Genomic DNA, 14,509 nt, shown 5'->3' on the forward strand with positions numbered 1-14,509 from the left:
CAGTGGGGTGCGGCAGCCGCAGCCACGGAGAAGGTCCCCAGAAGGAGCTCGGGGTCCACGTCCTCCAGTAACAGGAAGGCAGCTGGCAGAAAGTACTGCAAAAGCATGCCCGGGGCAGCTGCGGCTCCATGGCACACAAAGGAAAAAGCTGTGGCGTCCAAAAAAAAGATCACGGCAACCACAGCAGGCACTGCTGAAGCTTTGCTGTCCCTTGAAGAGGTAGGCAAGCAGGCAGCAGAAACAGAGAAGCGGCTGTCCTCCAGGGAGGTCCCTTTAAGCGCGTGTCTCTGCAGGGCTCCGGCAATAGCACTCGAAAGCAACTGGTGACCTAAAGCCCAGCTGGAACTGGTTCCAGGTGGCCTTTATTCAAGAGAGCATCCAATCAGTCTGGACACTCTCTTTCGCAAAAGCGCATCGCCTTTTTCCCCGGCTTTTTTTTTTTTTTACCAGTTTCCCCTGGCCATTTTTTTTAAAGGGTTCTGTGGCCAAATAAAATTAGGAAACACTATGTTAGGCAAAGGAGGAGGCGGGGCTATCTTCAGGGCTGGGACCTGTTGCTGAGCGTGTGAGCTGGTCTCCACTGGCTTAGGATGCAGGAAGGTGTCCCAGGGCGCTGGCTCTGGGCCCCCCTCTCTCCAAGTTGGATTGTACTGACTGCTCCTGGATCCTGTGTGAACAACAAGGCTGTTCTACACTGTATCTGGACCCAGTGACTCCCTCACACTCTGTCATACCCCCCTATCAGGGTCTATCACCTGTGAATTAATTAAATGCTGAAGTAGATCCCTCCGTCCCCTTCCTCTGGTATAAGTGCAATAAAGAAAGAGGAGGTGATGTTTAGGTGCAAATGAGGTAAGATGTTATTTAGGGATTGATTCCAAAAGAGGGAGAAATGGGGAAGAAAACCTGACGCAGATATGACAAACATAAAACAAAACTGGTGATAGTGACAGGAACCAACAGGGGGCTTGAAGCCCAGACCCATCAAATCAAAGCCTTTCACTCTGTGGTTAGAATGGTAAGAAAACTCCTAAGGGCCTTCTACCCTCAGGTTGATTTAGAGCTACTGGGGAGTCCCACAATGTTCTGTCCTGGACCGGCAGGTGAAGAGGAGTCCTAGGCTAGTGAGGAGATAAATCCTCTTCTTCCACCACTGCAGGTGCTTCTGGGGTTGTCCCTCGTCAGATGGTGGAACAGACAGACCTGAGCACTGCTGCCACAGACCTTATATCTCCAACAAAGGGCTGCTCTTCTTTCTGCTTCAGAATGGTCAAGATTGCTCCATTTTTTCGTAAAGAAATAAAGCAAGTCCTATTTTTTCCAGATGATTAAAAACTGGAAGAACTTAGAAACTCCACGGTGAAGCTATTAGTGAGGAAACAGTTTTGCCAGGTCTGAAAAATAATGGATCAGTTATAATAAAGTGTAAACCAATTGAAGCATGTCACTTCTGTGGGGATGCAGGGACTTCTACCTTACTGGAATCTTGACCCTCTTTCCCCTCTCTGGCTACATCTACACTATGAGTTTTGCCAGAAGAGGAAATGCAAATGAAGCGTGGATTAGCATTTTCTCATGCTTCATTTGCATATTCTGTTCCAATCCATTTTTGTGCTAGGGGTTATTTTTGAGGCATAAGGATCTTGCGCAAAAAGGGGGTTTTGAGCAAAAAGGAAACGTTCACACTGCTTGTTTTTGCGCAAAAACCTCTAGCGCAAAAATGGATCGGAAGAGAGTATGCAAATGAAGCATGAGAAAATGCTAATCTGCGCTTTGTTTGCATTGCCTCTTCCAGCAAAACTCGTAGTATAGATGAAGCCAAAGTGCATATAACGTTCTCCTTGACTAAGTAAGAATCTGGGTAAGCCCAGAGATTGCTGCAGTCTGGCTGCTTCTGGGATACCTGGCAAGACAGATTTTGTTGTGACTCAGTGAAATACACACAAATTCACCTGCAGCAGGCAGGCCCATTCCTTGAATTGCCAATGTCTTTGGGTAAGCCTGTCTCATTCTGAGGCAGAACCCCTTCTAAGAATGAGTGCTTGGGCCTGCTAGAAGGGCTTGCTCTGAAGGGGTCTGGTGACTGCCTGATGGGCACCTGATTCTTATAAAGACTGGGTGAGTGTAGCTGAGGAGGGGAGATACAGGAAGTAGATTTGTGCCCAATAGGTGACCTGAAGGAAAGCTACAAGGAGCTGGGAGGCTCTGACAAAGAAGTCCCTGGACCAGGGGGAAACAAAAGCTGTGGGATTTATGGACAAAGCAATGGTGCTTTGAAAGGGCCTGAGTAGATGCTGGCTGTGGCATTTAATCCTTCCTGGACTGGGGAGACAGGTAGCGTTGCCAGATACTTTCACAAAAAAATCCCAAACATGGCAGGAAAAAAATTGGTCGAGCAAAAACAAACAAACAAATAAACAAAAAATGGGGAGCCAAAGTTGTTGAGCTAAAAAGGAAAAAGATCACTGCACCTTTAAAAATCCCCGTGCTCCTTGTTTCCCCCACCCCCAGTAGGCAGGGGAAGAAAATCCGGTATTTTCTGGGGGTTTTTACCATACAGGGGCCAGAAATACCGGACTGTGCGAGCGAAAACTGGACGCCTGGAAACCCCCAGGCCAGTAGGTAGTTTACAACTGGTAGAGAATGTGGACAGGTGATTGATTAGCCCCAGGAAGGGAGAGAAAATGGAAAAAGATACAGAAAAGAGAGAGGCAGAAGTGATAACTGGTGGGACTGGGCTGCTGGACCTCACACCCTTTGTTTTTTGTTTTTTGTCTTTTGTTTTTGATTAAGTATGGAAAGGAAGGATATTGTCTCTGCTGGCAGAACAGCCAATAGAAACAAACAAACAAAAATCTAGCTGTGGGCACTCTGATAATCAGCTGGGCAACATTTGCATTTCTTCTGAGTGGCTACACAAGCAGCCATTTTACAGGGAATACTGTTTGCCACCCTATGGCATGAGGCCCAATCCTAGCACCAAGAGCAAATATTGAAATGTCTGGAGAACTGGGCTCCAGTGAGTATCGCTGGTTCTGGAGAGGGCAGCTGAGGCAGGCCTGTCTCAGGGTCTGCAAAGTTGTGACTAGAAGATGACTTTTAAGGTCTTTCTCTGTGCCTTTGAGTGGCTGGTGCTTTTGATGTAATTGGCACCATTTTTGATCAGAGAGGGTCAGGCAGTGTTCAGAACCTCAAGTGCTGAGCAGTCTGGCTCATATCCAGAAGTAAAAGTTGGTGTGTTAGACACTGGAGACTGACTCTAGAGACTTATTACTGCAACTGTTCTGGGTGAGTCCAATTATTTCATTGGGAGCATACCAGAATGTAGTGGCCCAGCAGTTGCAAGATCTTACTACCCAGTGGCTTTATCTTAACCAAGCAATATGAAGAGGGATTGGACCCGAAAATTGACAGAGCTGGGCGGGCGTCATGTGCAGAGCAGGGATGACTGCAATCCCAGCAGCTTTCCACTAGGCTGTCTTGTAGACTGGGCACATTAAATCCATGTATGCAGAATAAGGAATATGTAGGATAACTGTAATAAGTTTAGTTTAATGGTGATAGTGGGTGGCAGTATAATTGTTTTTATGTGTGTTACCCTGTCAGCCATCTTACCTGATTAGCAGGAATGATTTCTGCCATTGGAAAATATGCAATGGGCAAGCTGTCAGTACTTTGCCTGATGTTGAGGCAAGAAAACGCCAGAGATGTCTCTGAGGGTATGTCTACACTACCCCACTAGTTCGAACTAGCGGGGTAGTGTAGACATACCGCACTCGCAAATGAAGCCCGGGATTTGAATTTCCCGGGCTTCATTTGCATAAACTGGGCGCCGCCATTTTTAAATCCCTGCTCGTTCGAACCGCGTGGCTCGGGAGAGGAAGATACTCCTCGTGGAATGAGGAGTAACGGTAGTTCGGACTAGGAAGCCTAGTCCGAACTACCTAGTTTGGCACGGGGTTCGAACGAGCAGGGATTTAAAAATGGTGGCGCCCAGTTTATGCAAATGAAGCCCGGGAAATTCAAATCCCGGGCTTCATTTGCAAGTGCGGTATGCCTACATTACCCTCCTAGTTCGAACTAGGAGGGTAGTGTAGACATACCCTGATTTATTATGGTCACCTTTCATAGACTCTAAGGGTTGGAAGAGACCTCAGGAGGTCATCAAGTCCAACCCACTGCCAAAAGCAGGACCAAGCCCAACTAAATCATCCCAGCCAGGGCTTTATCAAGCCGGGACTTAAAAATCTCTAGGGATGGAGATTCCACCACCTCCCTAGGTAATCCATTCCAGTGCTTCACCACCTTCCTAGTGAAATAGTTTTTCCCCCCCTAAAACTAGACCTCCCCCACTGCAGCTTGAGACCATTGCCCCTTGTTCTGTCATCTGTCACCACTGAGAACAACCCCACACTAGCTGCTTCCCCCCAGCAGACCAGGGAGACGCGAAGCTAGCGCCCCCTCCCCCCAGCAGACCAGGGAGACGCGGAGCGGCTTTTCTCAGCAGACACCTCAGCTTGAGAATAAAGGACTGAGGGAAGTGAGGTGTGGGAGAATAATACTGAGCTCTGGAGAAATGTTTGGCTAGAGTTTCCCCTACAATATGTACCAGTTCCGACTTACATACAAATTCAACTTAAGAACAAACCTACAGTCCCTATCTTGTACGTAACCCGGGGACTGCCTGTACTACAATCCGAGAGGCTCTGGGGGACAGACCCATAGTCTCCTATAGACAACCACCTAACCTCAGGAAGATTCTTACCAACAACCACAGGACATACCACATTAATACCAACCCCGGAACTTTCCCTTGCAACAAACACCGCTGCCAACGTTGTCCACATATTTACTCTGGTGACACCATCACTGGTCCTACCTAACCATGTCACTTATATGATCAAGAACACATATTCCTGTTCATCCAGAAATATAATTTATGCCATCATGTGCCAACAATGTCCTTCTGCTATGTATATTGGACAGACTTCTCAGACACTTTTCCAAAGAATTAATGCCCATAAATCAGACATCAGACATCCTCACAAGGAAAAACCAGTTGTTTTTCATTTCAGCCTAGCTGGACATAGTCTTAACGACCTTACTATGTGCATCTTACTTCAAAGAGACTTTAACACCAGATTACAGAGGGAAACTTCAGAACTTCATTCATGCTTAAATTTGACACTTTACAAATGGGCCTTAACAAAGATGCTAATTACCTTCCCCATTACAAGATAGCTTCCCCACTTATCACCCCTGATTAGCCATTCATTGACTCATAAATAGCTATTCCCTCCCTCCCTCCCTCACCACACCTTCTGTACTAAATCTGATTTGTCAGTTTAATAATGTGTTCACTTTTTTCATTGTATTCCTCTGATATATATGGTTATGCCAATTCTCTTCCAGAATATGATCTGAGGAAGTGGGTCTGGCCCACGAAAGTTCATTACCTATTAAACCATCTTGTTAGTCTTTAAAATGCTACATAGTTTTTCCTTCTTAAGAGAGAAAGTTTCAATGTTGGAGCAGGAGATGATGAAGATTGGTACTGAAACCTCCTACAATAACAGTACATGGTAGAGTGATGGGCACCAAATATGAATGTCATAATCAAGGAGAATTAAATTTTCTATTGCTATCTTATTATGTATCCCAATGTAAACAGGAACATGCTAGGCAGAGAGGGGAATTCTCTGCTGGCGACAGTGATTTCCTGAGGTATAAAATCAAAGAAGAATCATGTGTGAGACATTAAATTTAGGTAGGAAGAAAAAAAGGTTCGGTGTTTGACAGGTATCTGGCAGCCAGTGTGAAATGGTCTCAGGCCACTTCTTACCAGACAGGTATCCATGCCACACAACTGCTACTACATCTGCCATTAATAGGACTCCTTGCTGGCAACCTTAATAAAGGGAGATGGGTTATGGAAAATGAGCTCCCATCTCAGTGTTAAAAGGGTGGTCACTCCATGGCAAGGCTGCATTAAGGGGTGCTGTATCATTGCCAGTTTGGGAACTGATTTAATGTTTAGAGAGCGGGGTGAGAGAGACAGAAATTCCATGGCTTCTCACTTTACTGAGAAACTGCTTCCTCCTTTGTGCATTCTGGGCTCAATCTAAAGCTCTTGCAGGCAAGGGAAAGACTTTCCTCTTCCTTCTTTCCTTAATTGACTTCTTCTCAACTTTCATATCATATCTGCCTACAATGAGAAATGGGAAAGCCTGGTATTTGGCTGCAGCTTCTCGACCAAACCTCCTGTCCAGCCTAGGCTTCTCTCTCACTTTTGCATGCACATCTAATCACCATGGGGCTTTTTATTGAAATCCAAAGAATAGTTTCTGCCTGACTATAAAGTAATCCTGACAACTGTAGAGCTCCAGGATCCCAGAGCTGCCCCTGCCAGTGTCTGCCTTGGCAGGACCAAGCTCCCATCCTCTCCTCCTGCAATCAGTTTCATGACCCCTCTTGTGGGCTGTAATCAAGGTGCATACTGTACTGTCCTCTGCCAGAATCCCTCAGGTTTTGGGAATCAGAGCAGAAGAGAGCTCCCCAGAGCAGAGGCTGGAGTTAGACAGTTCTGCAGGCACCTCTGCATCTTTCCCAATCATTCTTCCCCCTTTTTCTCATGTCTTTGACTCTTTAATTCTCTTTCTCCCGCTCTTTCTCCTCCCTCTCCGGCACGCTCCCTCCTTTCTCTCTCTTTTTCTTCTCTCGTTTTGCTTTCAACCTCCTCGCCTCTATCGTTAACCCCTGTGAGGCGCGGTGCGCCTGGCTTTCCTCTGGAGTCCCTGCAGGTGTCGCTGTCCGGTTTGTACGCCTCTGGCTGCGGGATGAGTTGCTCACTCCAGGCCGGGGATTGACAGGCCGTGCAGGAGCAGGGGAGGGGGGAGGACTGGAGGAGGAGGCGGAGGCAGACACAGAGAGGCAGCGAGAACCTGCAATCCAGGCAGCGCCGCCTCTGCCTTTCAATCCGCAGCCATCCTGCTCCCTGAGCCCCCATCTACCCTCCTGACTCGGCTCCCCAGGCAGACCCGGCTCCCGACAACCACCACAGGTGGGTATTGGGGTCGGCTGGCGGGGCTAAGAGGTTTTATTCAGGGTGGTTGATGCGGCGGGGGGGATGGGACCAAGGCAGCCCTAAAATGGAGCCTGAGCCAGAGGCTGCCTGGAGCCCGGAGGGAACCTGCCCCAGGCTTCCCCTCCCCCTCTGGTCTCCATTTCAACCCCGTCTCACTCATTCACGCCACCCCCCCCCCCCCCCGGCTGTAGCGGGCCGGAGCCCAGCACCCCAAACGCCGCCTTGCCCAGCGTTCCGTGCCCGCTTCGGCCCAGCCCGATCCCCGCTTCAGACCCGTGCGCCCCGGAACAAAGCCGGGGGATGGAGCCCCGGGGAGCCCCTCAGGGCGCTTGACCCCGGGTTCGGAGGGTTGGGGTGTGTGTGTGGGGGGGGGGATTAGCCTCTGGTCTCCCCCAGCTCAGGAAGCTGGAGCCGGTTTGTAGGCTGCAAAGCCCAGTCCGCGATGGAGCCTCCCTCGGTTCACAGCCGCAGATGCGAGGCCGCCCCCACGCCCAGTTGGGGGCTGAGAGGCGTGGGGACCGGGTTCACCTTTCAGGCTCGAATACATCGGGGGGCTTTGTTTAGCTTGGTGGCGTCCTAGGTTAGCCCGTTCGGATTGTGGGTGGGTTTTTCTTCAAAGAAAACCCCCGTGTATTTGAAGGCTTCAATATCTGAGGAAGTGGGTCTGGCCCACGAAAGCTCATCATCTCATAAACCATCTTGTTAGTCTTTAAAGTGCTACATTGTCCTATAGGTGAGAGGATTATTCTGGGAGGGGTGGGTGAGATTCTGTGGCCTGCACTGTGCAGGGGGTCAGACTAGATGATCATAATGGTCCCTTCTGAGCCTAGAGTCTATGAGTGTTCAGCCTCATTGTTTTGGTTCTGCGCTCGGGTCATGGGAGGCCTGATCCGTGTTGCTGCTACTGTTATTACAAACTGCTAAACCCTCCCCCATCTGGGATTATTAAACTATACGCGCTACAGTACAGTTCTGTCTCCCAGAGCTTCCTGCCCAGCCCCCATTGCTCTGCTACGGCACACACGGTGGTGTATGAAACAGTTTCATTTAACACCGTTGTGCGTGTTATTGACTAGTCGATTTTTGGGGTGGTCTTTTTTGCAGAGGCAGTTGAAAATCGAAATCACTCTCTTGGTTTGACAGCGATCAGATTCTTGTTGCAGTGGATGTTTCAATAAGGCGTTTGAAGCTCAGCTGAGCAGCTCCGATTGTTTTATTGTAGCTGTGCAAAGAGGTTCCAGAGACTGAAATGCAGTTTGTGGGGGTGTGTTTACAACGCAGCTTCTGAGGCTGTGAAATGCGGTAGGGATGTTTCTGGTGTTTGATGCTGGATCTTGGAAGATGCATGTGGTTTTATTAAAAATGTATATTTTATTGTTAACAAAGATTTTACTACCTCTGGGTTCGTGGGGGTGTGTGCTTGAAACTGGTCCTGGCTCTATAGATAATGTTGTTTCCATGCATCTCATAAGAATATGTGGATATTTCGGTTAGCAGAACTGTGTGGGCTTTGTGGTTGCAAATGTTCTTTGATCCTGAGTTTTGGGTTTTGTTATGAAAATTTTTCCTCAGAGGTAGAAAAGACTCTGGGTACAGAAAAGGTGATAGAGCAGCAGAAATTTTGGAGGCAGTGATTGTATTTGATGGATTAATACTTTCATATAATGATGCATTTTTATGTTAACAGTATTAATATTTGGCAAAATATATACAAGTTATGAAAACATTTAAGACCCTGTGTCTCTTTCTAGAAACTGCATGGGAGGATGGGCATTGATCCTGAAAGCTGCAATACTTCCTCTTCATTATTAGCAGACAGTGCCCCTCATCTTGCAGAACTGAGTCCTGAATAAGGATCTGTAAGTTAGTTTAGAACTTCCATGGCAGTAGTGCCTGCATGCCTCAACTAGAGCAGCAACTGTTGTGTGAGGTACTTTGCAAACATAGAAGATGATAGTCCTGGTCCCCAAAGAGCTTGCATTGGAGTGTTGGCTTATGACAAGTGGATTTGCCAAATATAAACTTGCAGGATACTACTTCAGGACCTGAATTTTTCTGAAATACTGTGCATTCGTGTCATCCATCCATAACTTCAATTGGAATCGTGGTTGCTCAATGTCTAAAAGCCAAAGTTTAGGGACCAAGGACTGGGATAAATTCACAGGGGTAAGGGAAGGAGGAGCCCTGAGTAGCTAAAACTTTAATTGCACTTTTGCTTCTGTAAATAATTTGGCCCTGATTCTCAGACCTACAAGTGGGTAAAACCTTGGGCCTATGCAGAGCCCCATTGAAGTCAGTGGTGTGGTGTTCAGGGTGGGTGGAGAAGTCATGTTGCTCCTCATAGACTGAGGTCTTTAGAGATTTTTTTCCCCCATCTGTTGTTGTTTGAGGTGTGAAGGATTAACAGGACTTCATTGTTAATCTTTATTTTCATGATGTCCTTTCTGAAATGTGCTTTCACATTAAGGCATAAGAAGATGTTGTCAGGTTAAAAATTACATTAAAAGTTCATAGAGGATTGGCAAAATTTAAGATTAAAATCAAATGTATCTTTCATTGCTCTTTCTGAATTTTTCTTTTTGAACTTAATTTGACTTTCACATTGAAGAGAGGATGGTCTGTTTTCCTTTTCACTTGACTAGTCAATTAGTTGTTAAAGGGAGTGAAACTGCATGGTTAGCTTCTGGGCTGGGAGCTAAGCCCTCTGTGGCTCTGCCTTTTAAATGTATTAAGAGCTGCAAGCGCAGCAGGGTGGCTGGGGGATGGGTTAGGATTGTGAGCTGGGAATCAGTTCCCAGTGCCCTGCTATGCCTCTGCCTCTCCTGCCCCCCCACCCCGAGATGGTGCTGGGGGGAACCAGCTTTTAAATCCTCTCCCCGCAGCACGAGCTCCTGCCCCTTCTCCCAGCTTCCTCTCTCTGATAGAGGCAGCAATGGGCGAGGGGAAAGCAACTAGTTGAGTCTCTAGTTGTCTATTAGATAAGCATATGCTTATCAGATAGTCGACTAGTTGCTTACATCCCTAGTCCAGATGTTGCACACATTTCAGGGCAAATTTTATAAAGACATAAAATAAAACAGCATGTTGAAATATGTAAATTTATAAAAATATGATAATACAATTTTGTTTTCAGGCACCATTGTGTTAATGCCAGTCAAGAATATGTTTTTTTAACGTTTCACAAAATCTATTTTGAATAGAAATGACTATAGGTTTTAAAAATTCATTATTTTGTTTTAGCATTAAATCAAAGTTTGCAATATTTGCATATGAAATATCGTACCTTTTTGCTAGTGCTTGAAACCCAGAAAGTGAAATTATTTTGTCTGAGCTGGTTGAAGGACAAAAAATAAACTGCGAAAACAGGGAAGAGTAAATGGAGGTTTTAAAAAAAACCTTAGTTTTTAAACTGGCTAATTCAAGTAAGGATTTTTTAAACATATCTTTTAGCAGAAAATGACCCTTGTAGCATTAGGTTTTATCAAAGCTTTTTCCAACTTGTAAGTTTAGGAGCTAATTTAATTGAACAGTGTCATAAAAATAAACAAAAAATAATACCAAAACATTATGGCTTATCAGTGGGTTAGTACTATTTGCACTGTGCCTACTACCATTGGGCCTAATCTTTGATTGGAGTATTTGGGTGCTCATGTTAAGAAAAAAATCTCTACAAGCTCTTGTAGAGTGCTGATATTTTTGCATAGCCACCATCAGCATGTTAGGGCCTGATTCTGCAAGTTGTTCAACATGAAACACAATTTGCCAGATTAGGGCCATAGCTTAGGGTGTCGCAGTAGGATTTATTGTATTTTGAAGGTTAGTCATACAATGTGTGTTCTGTTGTTCCTTACAGAAGTCAGCTATTTAGAACTCACATTTATCAATTGCCCAAGGTTTGCATTGTACTTTTTCGGGTAATTTAATGTACTTTAGGACTGATAGGGTTAGGACTCTTGATGAAGTACTTAAATGACGATAATCTTATTTGTTTTTTTTTCTTTCGTACAAAGAGATCTCACTGTAGCAAGACTTTCACTTGTTTTAATCACAGTTCGTGTTGTGATTGCCCATATTGAAGGCGTGGGTGTCAGAGGGAACTTCTAGTATAGTAAATGTTAATTTGAAATAGGGGAGAGAGTAATTTTTAGAATAATGGGAGTGGGTGACCTCCTTTCCCCATTCCACCACCAGTGCACTTTCCGTTTGTTCTGTCATTGGGCAATGAAAATTTTGTTCTTAGTTTCAATTTTTTTGTTCTTCAGATAGTCATACTTTCTAAGCAGTGTTTCTGCTAAGATTTTCCACCCATGAGCTGAGTGAATTTTGTCTTGTGTACCAATATGTTCGGATGTGTGCCACCGTTGCACCCACCAGTTACTAATAAATATCATATATATATATGTAAACATTCTAGAAGAAAGAATACTAAAATAGTCCTTTCCCAGTCACAAAGAATGAAAAGAGCTGTTAAATCAGAAATTTCACCCACGCATCTGTACTGTTATGGCTGACCCGAGTCATGCCATCAGATACAGGTATGGTAAAAAGACAGCACACAGACACCCCTCCCCCAAACCCATACCTGAAAAGTTTGAACAATAAGCTGTTTTTCTTAAAGACCTGTGCAGCGCTGCTACACAACACCAGTAATAAATGGTGGCAGGAACGATTTCCTTGGCAAAGAACAACTGCTGCTGTTCTTAAGTTTGGCAGCACCTGACCTGCCACAAATGAACTGTTTACAAGACAGTAAACTGCTGATAATCCGGCACCTTTAGGACCCAGGGGTGCCGGATTATCAGATATGCCAGACCCGTGGTCCCCAACATGGTGCCCGTGGGCACCGTGGCGCCCGCGGGAGCATTTGCATGCGCCCGCCAGGTGCTCGGGTGCTTGCGGGGGAGCATCGGCCCCGGGCGCGCAGCGCTTGCGGGGGGGAGGGGGGGAAGCACCGGCCCCGGGTGCGTGGCGATGGGGGGGGGGCGCCTCAGGGCGTGCAAGTGTCCCCACCCCCTGGCGCCCAGTGGGTGAACGGCCACGCCCCCTGGCGCCCAACAACCTCAAAAGGTTGGGGACCACTGTGCCAGACTATTGGAAGGGGGGGGGCTATGAGGGGTCTGGAGTGGGGTGGATGGGGGGGCGACGCTGCGGGACCAACCCGGCACCACCCCAGCTGCTCTGCCCCAGGCGTCCCCAAGTCAGCCGCTGCTGAAACTGACCAGCAGCTGACTCTGGGAAGCCCAGGGCAGAGCACCCCAGCTGCTCTTCCCCAGGTGTCCCCAAGTCAGCCGCTGAAACTGACCAGCGGCTGACTCGGGGAAGCCTGGAGCAGAGCAGCTCCAATTGTCCGGCTGCGTGGAGCACTTCTGGGTTCCAGGTGGTGCCGGACTATCAGGAGTGCCGGACCACTGGATGCCAGACAATTGGAGTTTTACTGTACTTTGCAATGGCTAGAGATGTGGTGGCTGCCGGAATTGGGGCCACGGTTCATGGTGACTGCATGGGGAAGCTATTATAATATGAAGGATTCTGATTGTTTCCTACATCTTTGCTGTGATGTTGTGCTGCTTTCTTTCTGTCTGCTCCGAGCAGCTGCCGCCAATCAAACGGCTCCAGCTTTGGCTGTGGGAGCAGCTGCTGCCCATCCTGAAGCTTGGGCCAAGGCAGGGTGGTGGCTGCCCTGCTGCTCCTGGGGTGGGGCAGACACCCCGCATGCAGCCCCACCCTTGAGCATCTTAGCCGCCCCTGCGCCACTCTGCTGAGGAGGTGGGTGGGCTTGAAATCCTTGGGGCGCCCGCAGAGTTGCACACCTTAGAGGGAACACTGCTTCTAAGTGAGTCTCCTTTTTCGTGTAGCACTGACTCATTCCTGTAATAGGTTAGTTGACTCATTCCTGTAATAGGTTAGTTATCTCCCAGCTCCCTGCCTAATTTAGTTTGTCATTGGGAATAGAAAAAACATAAATGTAGATTTTTTTAGATTAGGGATGTAAACAGGTAACTGGTGCCCGGGAGCAGCCCACAAGTGGAAGGCTGCTCCAGCCCCTCTAGGCCCACCATGGGGCTGGGAATGGTAGCTGGCTGCCCTGCAGGGCCAGGAGCTGCAGGCCCTGCACTGGCAGCCCCACACGGTTGGCAGCTCTGCTGGTTGGGGGCTGTTCCATACCGGCTGGAGTGGCCCTGCCTGCGGGATCCTGCTTAATCAATTAACCCGTTAAACTTAACATTCCTATTTCAGATATTTGTTGCATGGTCACACAGAAACATTCTGAACAGGTAAAAGCTGGTGATCTGTAAATTTCTTCTTCCTAATCTATCCAGAAAATTATGCTGTGGAAATAAACTGACTTTCATTACTAAAACTATCTTAATCCACTCCCAAAAGTTTCTCCCAGGGAAGAGGCATACAGATTTGTGACTGTAACACAAGTTTGGATAAAAACTTTTTCCAGAGAAGAATACATGTGGATAAACCCAGAGGGCTGTAATATAATGTTATAACTCGCAGAAGCACGACTTGATTTCACTTTGAGAGATTATCAGAAACTTCTTTGTAGCATTCAAGAGCTCTGTGTATATTTGTGTGTATGTGCATGCAGGTATAGATTAGCAATAGGTTTTTGTCATGTTGGTACAGAGTTAAGTGAGCTGGGGAGCTGTGTATTTTGGAACAAAATTTTTAGAAGGTTTGTAGGCGTAAAATTTGAATTTGTCAGGAAGCTGTAACACCACATGAATGGTAGGCTTAAGCCTCTTCCACTAGAACAAAGCTTTTGTATTTGACTGTGGAAGGGAGCTGGGTGCGGAGGGTGGGGCTGGAATCTCTTGAGCTGCCATGCTAAAAGGTCAGGTAAAGGACTGTAAGGAAAAGGACTGCAAGGAGGTGATCATCCTCTGTGACGCTGGTACAGCTGCATCTAGAATATAGTGTCCAGTTTTGAGCACTTGTATTACCAGGAAAATGTTAACCACTTAAAGGGAGCAACAGAAACTCCTAAAAGGCTGCAGGTGTTGATTTGGGAGAAAAGATTAAAAGGGCTGCTCTTTGAGTGTGAGAAAAGCTAATTACAAAGTTATCATAAAGACTAGCAGACATACCCAGTGTTGCCCTGGTCTTTCAGGGCAGAAGGCAGATGGGGGTGTGTGCAGGACTCTGGGCAGGGTTTTAGGGATGGGGGTGTGTGCAGGAGGCTGGGGTGGAGGAGTCCACAAGTGAGGGTTAGGTGAGGAGGGGCTCAGGGCAGAGGGGTCCCATCTGCCAGGGGCCTTTTCTGTCCCTCCAGTCCTCTCCTAGCTGTCAGGGGCCTTTTTTCCTTCCTCCCAGCTCCTCCCCTGCCACCAGGGGCCTTTTTTCCTCTCCCGGCACTGTGGCCAAGGGGCAGGAAGGGGGAAGGGGTTTGAAGCAGGGTTGCTACTTACTCCATGT

At 47.2% G+C, this 14,509-nt stretch overlaps 1 protein-coding gene across 8 annotated transcripts in view; it reads left to right on the top strand.

Moving 5' to 3' along the window:
• Nucleotides 1–6,882: 6,882 nt before the first annotated feature.
• The window catches only part of PRRC2B (proline rich coiled-coil 2B), an 87,083-nt gene continuing 79,456 nt past the window's right edge, over nt 6,883–14,509 (top strand). For 4 of the 8 annotated variants that reach the window (XR_001368643.3, XM_006128376.4, XM_006128377.4 and 1 more), the window contains exon 1: nt 6,884–7,060. The gene's annotated coding sequence lies outside the window, so the exon portion shown is untranslated. Of the gene's footprint in view, nt 7,061–8,108; nt 8,387–14,509 lie in introns of those variants that run through there. The other 4 variants (XM_025187388.3, XM_006128379.4, XM_075905957.2 and 1 more) reach the window with 2 other exon arrangements.

Source organism: Pelodiscus sinensis, chromosome 23, assembly GCF_052426305.1.
Source record: "Pelodiscus sinensis isolate ZL-2025 chromosome 23, ASM5242630v1, whole genome shotgun sequence".
NCBI classification, from domain to species: Eukaryota; Metazoa; Chordata; order Testudines; family Trionychidae; genus Pelodiscus; species Pelodiscus sinensis.